Consider the following 8,907-nt stretch of genomic DNA (forward strand, 5'->3'; position numbering starts at 1 on the left):
TACATTAGCGGAACAAAAATATCTGATGCATCCATATGGAAATATTTGATACATGAAGTTATGTGACCCGATATCTATATCTAAGTCCTATATGGATATAAACCGATCTTTTTCTGGAACCAAAAAAAGATATTGAAAAATAGACTGTTCTTGTGACTCGGAATAAACATTTCTTTGTGGAGGAAAGGGATGGGCGATTTATTCCTATGGGTCATCTAGGAACAAGAAGATTCAATCGGAAATATCGACAAATTCTTGCGTGGTCCAAGGAAATAAAAAAAAGGCCCGGCTTCCACAATTTAATCTCTATTGAATATGAATATTTTTTAATATAAGAATAGCTGATATAGTCACCATTCAATGGGTCAGGTCCACTTATTTTTTATTTTATTGATTTCTAAATTTTCTTTTCCGATCGATTTTATTGGAACAGTATTTTATTGGAACAGTGGAGAAGTCGGAATGTTTTGGTTTGCTGATTCATAATCTGAATTGGGTATCTAAAATATATATGTACCAGGACCAAAAAAACAGGAATAATGAAAAATGAGGAGAAGTATACCCTGTAATGACAACATAGCGGTCCCCCTAATAAGATTAGGGCAATTACTTATCATCATAATGAACAAATGTTCAACTTTGTACCTATAACTCATTCTATAATTTATTTTGAATAATAAATAATAACTCATTATGTGGGCAGTTACCTTAGATATATTTATTATATTACAAATAAATATAAAAAATCTCTCTTTTCTCTGCTGAATAATGAACACTAAGACTGCAAACTGGAGCTTCATGAAAAAAGCCCCTTATCGGATTTGAACCGATGACTTACGCCTTACCATGGCGTTACTCTACCACTGAGTTAAAAGGGCCCGTTTTATTCAATTCAGGAAGAAGCCACTCGCTGCTATGAGTCTACTACATGATCCATATATTTACTATATGTACATATATACATGTATGCATAGGGATTCACTCAGGAACAAGAAATTTGATTTACCTATACCTATGAGATTCTATGAAAAAAAAAATGATTATTTTCTTTTGTATATTTGATAAATAGCAATGGTAATGCAATGAATTCTTTCAGGGCCGGGCCTATACTAATTGCTTTGCTTTTATTGACCCATCCAGATGAGATTCACTTGATTGATACATGTACGAATCTGACATCGATTCAAAATATTTCAGCGAATCCCTTCCCTGATTTACCAGTTCTACATCATCTTTTTGAATCGATCAAAAAAAGCATTCTATCGTTTTTTAATTTCCTGGCTTAGTATTAGTGTGAGATAAAGATAGGTTATATCCCATCTTAACGATGAGTGAGTCGATGAGTCAAAATGGAAGAAAGGTTTGACTTACCTTTTCTGTCTGTCGAACAAATCATTTCCTGAGGGGATCCCATACTTCGTTATATATATATAGGATATAGGACGGGATGGTTCATTTCATGAATTAAAATCAAAAATTCTATGGAATCGTAGAAGCAGGAAAGATTTTTCGGATCTAGTCATCCCATTATAATTATACATTACATTATATTGACAATTCCAAAAAACTGCTCATACTATGAACATAGTATGATGGCGATCGGGCAGGTATGCCCCTATCGTCTAGTGGTTCAGGACATCTCTCTTTCAAGGAGGCAGCGGGGATTCGACTTCCCCTGGGGGTAGGGTACTACGAAAGGAAGTTGATCATGGATTATCAATAAGCCCAGAATTTGTTCTTCCTGGGTCGATGCCCGAGCGGTTAATGGGGACGGACTGTAAATTCGTTGGCGATATGTCTACGCTGGTTCAAATCCAGCTCGGCCCACTAATTCGCCGATCCATGATAACCAAATTTGTCCTCCAGAAATGCCCATTATTTAGATATTTAGAATGCCCCATATATTCTAAAATTCTAAAAGTATTCTAAGGATATATGGGAATAAAATATATAGGGATAAAGGGTCCATTTTTTCTACAATACCCCTTGGTTTCTTTCCAATTTCTCACATCTTCTGATCTGTCTAAAGATCTAGATTCCCAATTTGTTGCAAAGGTAGTAAAGAAAAAAAGAGTCCTTTTTCCATTGAAAAATAGATTCTCAATATATTAGTAGGATTACCAGTAATCTGTGTCATTCTTACTCTAGTCCGTATCCATGTGGATATCAGTATATCAGTCGTGTTTCTTTTACAACACGAGAATATTTCTCGTAAATAGAAACGAAACGAATGAAAGCATAAGAATACATATATGCATGCTGTATACCTCACCCTGGGATTGTAGTTCAATCGGTCAGAGCACCGCCCTGTCAAGGCGGAAGCTGCGGGTTCGAGCCCCGTCAGTCCCGACCTCGGATCCGATGAATCCATCAATTCATCTTCCCATTTTCTGTGAGGAGGGGGCCCGGGACAGGATTGAATTTCCTGCGGGGATCCTTAATTTTTTTTTATTTTGTTTTTCGTTTCGAATTTCTCATCGGACAAAGACGGGAATTTCAATTATTTGAACTAGTACCGATTGCTGGGGGAGAGGCATACGTAGTCGTAGGTATCGCCATACTGGGGATTCCAAGAGAGACCCACTGGTTTGACTTTTTCAATTGCTTCTGATCCATGAAATGGAATAGGGTACAGAGTACCCATACGTTTCCAGGGAGTACATATACAAATTGTACTCGTTTATTCTACGATACACAATTAACTAACTTAGTAACATAGTTACTCGGGCAGCAGAGTACTATTAAACCTACTCCCTTTTGTTTTCGTGTTTTCGAGATACGATTTTGTGCAATCTCAATTAGTAAAGTAATTAAAAACAATCTATCTATCTTATTCTTATTCAAATTGCATGCTGAATTTAGCTTTCAGTCCCAATCCAAGGAAAAAGAGGGTCCTTACTTTTAATATAAAGTAAAGGATCAAACAATGATCCGTCCCTTTTGTTTCTTTTCCACAGGGGGAATGAATCATTTTTTTTTTCTTTATTTTCTTTATCTTTATATAATATATATTTTTATTTTAGGGTTTCATCGAAGAAGGAGAAAAATCAATAAAGAAAGAATTTGTCGGAATATTAGATCTTTTTTTTTATATCGAGACCCATCCCATACCCATACCTTTATCACATTTCTCTGCCTTCCAGGAGGATTAGATCATTACGAAAACTTCGCTTCGAGCTTAACTCCTCCCCCTTTCCATTTCACTCCTACTGTTTAGGTCTGTTACCAATGGAAGGCCGGCAACAGAACACAGGTCAGATGATACCTCGTCGGATGATTCTTATAAAGAAGATGATAGATTTTAGAAACTAAAGAATGAAAAAAAAAAAGATGAGAAATTCAATGGGATTCTTGATTAGATCAGGAATCCCATTTTTGATTCGGTATGGATAAAAGATCTTCCTATGTTATACTATTCAATTCTCGACGATGAATCGATTTAATAGATCAGATATTGTTATTCATATTCATAATATAATATTGAATATTGATCCGATTCAGTATCAACCATCAGGATGCACCCATTGAATTTACAGGAGAAATCTTTTTATTTTTATTTTTTTTTTTCTATGGGATTAGATCCCGAGTTATTGCGAAGCAAAAAAAAACGATGAGATTATGGAAGTCAATATTCTCGCATTTATTGCGACTGCGCTGTTCATTTTAGTTCCTACTGCTTTTTTACTTATCATCTACGTAAAAACAGTCAGTCAAAATGATTAGAATTAAACTTGACTTATTAGCTCTTATCAATGATTGACGAAATAAAAGGGATTCCAATTCCAAGTCTTAAATGAAATTAGAGAACTGGAATCAACAGTATAATAGATGGTGTAGTAGAAAGGTTCATATAGTTCTTTCTACCACACTATCTATTATTATATTGTAAAAATATTGTATTGCATGTATAAAGTTGTATTGTATAAATTCAAAAAATGGATGGGTTTGATATAGACTAGATACAATATCTATCCATATAAATGAAGTAATTGATTGGGCCGTTAACAGATACCCCACGGAGTTCTATAGTCACTTCTTCGGATTTGAAAAATAAGTATAAGTAGTAAACACCACCCATTTTTCATGCTTGAGCCATGACATGAGGTGAGTCAATAAAGCATAAATAGGATTCCTAGAAGTATAAAACTTAAGTGAGCACGGATCACCCGACGCAAGATCTTATTATGCGTAGTACCCCTTTGAACAACCACTACGTCTATGGCATCTCCAGTAGAAAGTACGTATCCACGTAATAGTAGCAGTACTTCCTCTTTGAACAGTCAAGAGGGAAAAACAAATAAAAAAATAGGGGTTGGTTGCTCCTCATTGTAATATCCATAATTATGGTAAGAGCGGGTTCATCGAAATCGAATATTATATTTAGGAATAGGAAGAGTTCGGCTGGAAAAATTTCCTATCATGCGCATTCCTTTGAGTTTCGAAATACGAACAACATCAGAATCAAATCATTCAAATATTGATCGAAAGATCATTGTTCATATATTACTGGATTACCCTAGAATTTTTGAAATGGATTATCTTAAAACGCTTCGCGGAACGGTCCATTAAACATAAGCACCATTGATCCAATTTGATTACTCAACTTAATTAGTAGTACCCCTAGAGTCCACTTCTTCCCCATACTACGAGTGAAAGGGAAAACGTAAAGACCACCATTAAAGCAGCCCAAGCGAGACTTACTATATCCATGTAAATTATCTCCCCGATCTCTATGAATATGAAGGAATTATTCCATTATTAATCACTAATAATAGTGGAATCAATGGTGCAGAGTCAAAATGGCATTTTGCTCTAACGCTATTGATGAACCAATCCAATGAATACAAGAGTTCCTATACTCTAATTACAAGGATCTCCGGTCGAATCGGAAAGCAGTAAGCAAAAGCAAGATATACAACTACCCTTGGAGATCTTAAAGGAATGTTACTAATGAAAGATGTAGGAATAGTAAGACCCATTGTTTGTTTTGTTAGCTTTCATAAGCATAAGAAAAAAAAATGGAATATAAATAGAATATATATATATACCATAAAGATGTAAAAGATAACTATCTTAACTATCTATCACATACCTCTATCTACCCCCCAAGTCTTACTGTCTCTGTTTCTTTCTGTGAAACAATCGGGGGACACCCCATTACGTTCTTGGCAGGGTGTTACAAAAAACGGAGAAGTATTTTTCAACTTTTATTAGAAAATTAGATTCTATATTCTATAATATAGATATAGAATAGTTAGTTATTCTATAACTATAATAGTTATAGTTAAGAGTTGATTACCCATCCAATCCAATATTGATTGGATACCTGAGTAAGTACTCAGGGATTCTCGTGAGTCTGGATACAAAATACAAACTATCCTTAGCCCTTTCCGCAACTCCCAATTTGATTCCCCACCAACCTACCCAATTTAATTCAAGACTCAGTCAGTGGGCACCACCCTAGTAAGGTAGGGTAATTAGGAAGTATTGATAGTGCTTCCTATAATCTCCCTCAGATCCTAGAATAGAAGCAAGGATTGGATTTACATTTAGGAACCGAACCCCCTTTCCTTCGGCTACCCCGATTTTAGGTATCTGACTTTCGTAGTTCTGAATCTCACAATTTCAGTTTTACTATCGATTCGATTGATAAATCAAATACAAAGAAATAGCCCGAACCAACCAGTAATCAGTCATAAATCGGTTTTTTTTCATATTGATACCCGATTTTAACCATAACCAAATGATAAAAATTCAAGTCTTTTTTTTTTATAGAACCTCTGTATTCTTAAAATACAGTATCTACAACCCTAGTCATGCTTCTGTCAGGCAAGAATTTTGTGAGTTCTATTAGCATATGTGAGTTCTATTAGCATAGAAGGATAAGGTATTCCGAAGCTTTTCTTTTGTTGATCAGGCGACACCCGGATTTGAACTGGGGAGAAAGGGATTTGCAGTCCCGCGCCTTACCACTCGGCCATGCCGCCAAAATGATCCAAAATAGACCTAACTCTTTCTTTTTTTTTTTTTTTTGGGGGGGGGGGGTTACTCAACCTTTTTTTGGTTTGAGTTGGATTTTTAAAACGGGTTTCTTTATCCCTTTCCAAAAGGGATCCCTGGGTCCAGGGTTCTCTTGATTGTATAGTGTTTCAAAACATAATATTTTTTTTTATATTGAAACAGAAAAAAGATATTTCTAGGCACAGAGTCCAAAATTCAGAGTAAATTGGAGCCATTAATTATTTCCTGTGAATTCATGAACAGTTCTTGGATTTTGATCTAACGTTTTCTTTCCTTACCTTAATAATTAAATTAATAACATAAGAAAACAAAAAAGTTGATACACGACTAATCAGTATCAATTGTTTTCAATTTCAATTATAACAACATATATGTGTATATGTAAACCCTCGAACATAAATTGTTACACGCATACCTAGTCCTATCCACCTTATCTTATAGGGAATTGTCGTGCTTGAATTTTGCATTGAATATTTTTCTATTGAATAAGTTGAATCTAAATTGGAAATTCGCATATAGCACCCCGAAAAGAGGGGATATGCAGATAACTAGATAGCTATATCTGGATATACTTATACAATGCCCTTTACGCACTTCAATCGTATTCTACTAATTCTACTAACACTAACAAGAGCTCCCTCTTCTCTGTGAATCCTTTTTTGAACAATGGTGGAATCAATGAAATAAGTTAAGTGCTAAAATAAAAACCAACTCGATACTGTTCCGGATTATTCTGTCTTTATCTCATTCATAGAGAATGGATCAAATCATGAATCTATTTCTGGTACCCAATCTTATTTCTGATACCCAATCTTATTTCTGATACCCAATCTTATCGTAATATCATAATAACAGGTAGAAATTGGATCCATTTGTATATTCTATACAAGACTCCATCAGTCTAAGCTAAGGGGCAGAATTTTGTTTCAAGGAATGTTTTATTAATCCATCTCCATTTGGATCCGTCGAAAATTATCTCTCTTTATTCCTCCGTCTATGCCAATTTCATAGGTCTATGGAATTGGATAAAATTTCATGTGATTCAGTAAAAAGAATATACATTCCATCATTGCTCGATCGATCTATATGGTTCGATAAAGACTTAACCAATAATGGGATTTTTTCAATAAATGGGAAACTTAATTAAGATGCTCCGGGATGAAAATGAGGGAATGTCTACAATACCTGGATTTAGTCAGATACAATTTGAAGGATTTTGTAGGTTCATTGATCAGGGCTTGACCGAAGAACTTCATAAGTTTCCAAAAATTGAAGATACAGATCAAGAAATAGAATTTCAATTATTTGTGGAAACATATCAATTGGTGGAACCCTTGATAAAAGAGAGAGATGCTGTGTATGAATCACTCACGTATTCTTCTGAATTATATGTACCCGCAGGATTAATTTGGAAACCCGGTAGAGATATGCAAGAGCAAACCGTATTTATTGGAAATATTCCTCTAATGAATTCCCTGGGAACCTCTATAGTAAATGGAATATACAGGATTGTGATCAATCAAATATTGCAAAGCCCCGGTATTTATTACCGTTCAGAATTGGACCATAACGGAATTGCTGTCTATACCGGCACAATAATATCAGATTGGGGAGGAAGGTCAGAATTAGAGATTGATAGAAAAGCAAGAATATGGGCCCGCGTGAGTAGGAAACAAAAAATATCTATTCTAGTTCTACTATCAGCTATGGGGTCGAATCTAAGAGAAATTCTGGATAATGCTTGCTACCCTGAAATTTTCTTGTCTTTCCTGAATGAAAAGGAAAAAAAAAAGATCGGGTCAAGGGAAAATGCCATTTTGGAGTTTTATCAACAATTTGCGTGTGTAGGTGGGGATCCAGTATTTTCGGAGTCCTTATGTAAGGAATTACAAAAGACATTTTTTCAACAAAGATGTGAATTAGGAAGGATTGGTCGACGAAACATGAACCGGAGACTGAATCTTGATATACCTCAGAACAATACATTTTTGTTACCACGAGATATATTGGCTGCTGCGGATCATTTGATCGGAATGAAATTTGGAATGGGCACACTTGACGATATGAATCACTTGAAAAATAAACGTATTCGTTCTGTAGCAGATCTGTTACAGGATCAATTGGGTTTGGCTCTGGTTCGTTTAGAAAATGTGGTTCGAGGAACTATATGTGGAGCAATCAGGTATAAATTAATACCGACTCCTCAGAATTTGGTAACTTCAACTCCATTAACAACTACTTATGAATCCTTTTTTGGATTACACCCTTTATCTCAAGTTTTGGATCGAACGAATCCATTGACACAAATAGTTCATGGGCGAAAATTGAGTTATTTGGGTCCTGGAGGATTAACTGGTCGAACTGCTAGTTTTCGGATACGGGATATCCACCCTAGTCATTATGGACGTATTTGTCCAATTGACACGTCCGAAGGGATCAATGTTGGACTTATTGGGTCCTTAGCTATTCATGCGAGGATTGGTTATTGGGGGTCTATAGAGAGTCCATTTTATGAGATATCTGAGAGATCTAAGAGGTACTGGTGGTTTATTTAGCACCAAGTATAGATGAATACTATATGGTAGCGACAGGAAATTCTTTGGCCTTGAACCAGGATATTCAAGAAGAACAGGTTGTTCAGTTCGATACCGTCAAGAATTCCTGACTATTGCATGGGAACAGATTCATCTTCGAAGCATTTTTCCCTTCCAATATTTTTCTATTGGAGCTTCCCTCATTCCTTTTATTGAGCATAATGATGCGAATCGGGCTTTAATGAGTTCTAATATGCAGCGCCAAGCAGTTCCGCTTTCTCGGTCCGAGAAGTGTATTGTTGGAACTGGGTTGGAACGCCAAGCGGCTCTAGATTCGGGGGTTTCTGCTATA

General features: G+C 35.6%; 3 non-coding genes across 3 annotated transcripts; 1 reads left to right on the plus strand and 2 right to left on the minus strand.

The window, feature by feature from the left end:
* Positions 1-806: 806 nt before the first annotated feature.
* TRNAT-GGU (transfer RNA threonine (anticodon GGU)) lies at positions 807-878 on the minus strand. Its single transcript has one exon. It is a non-coding gene; the product is annotated as a tRNA-Thr (tRNA).
* A 1,397-nt stretch (positions 879-2,275) lies between these two features.
* Positions 2,276-2,349, plus strand: TRNAD-GUC (transfer RNA aspartic acid (anticodon GUC)). The gene has a single exon. It is a non-coding gene; the product is annotated as a tRNA-Asp (tRNA).
* A 3,566-nt stretch (positions 2,350-5,915) lies between these two features.
* TRNAC-GCA (transfer RNA cysteine (anticodon GCA)) lies at positions 5,916-5,987 on the minus strand. The gene has a single exon. It is a non-coding gene; the product is annotated as a tRNA-Cys (tRNA).
* Between the last annotated feature and the right edge of the window lie 2,920 nt (positions 5,988-8,907).

Source organism: Aristolochia californica, unplaced genomic scaffold (genome assembly GCF_029961685.1).
Source record: "Aristolochia californica isolate CCGP_79_NKW_82.1479 unplaced genomic scaffold, dmAriCali1.0.hap1 SCAF_344, whole genome shotgun sequence".
NCBI lineage: Eukaryota > Viridiplantae > Streptophyta > Magnoliopsida > Piperales > Aristolochiaceae > Aristolochia > Aristolochia californica.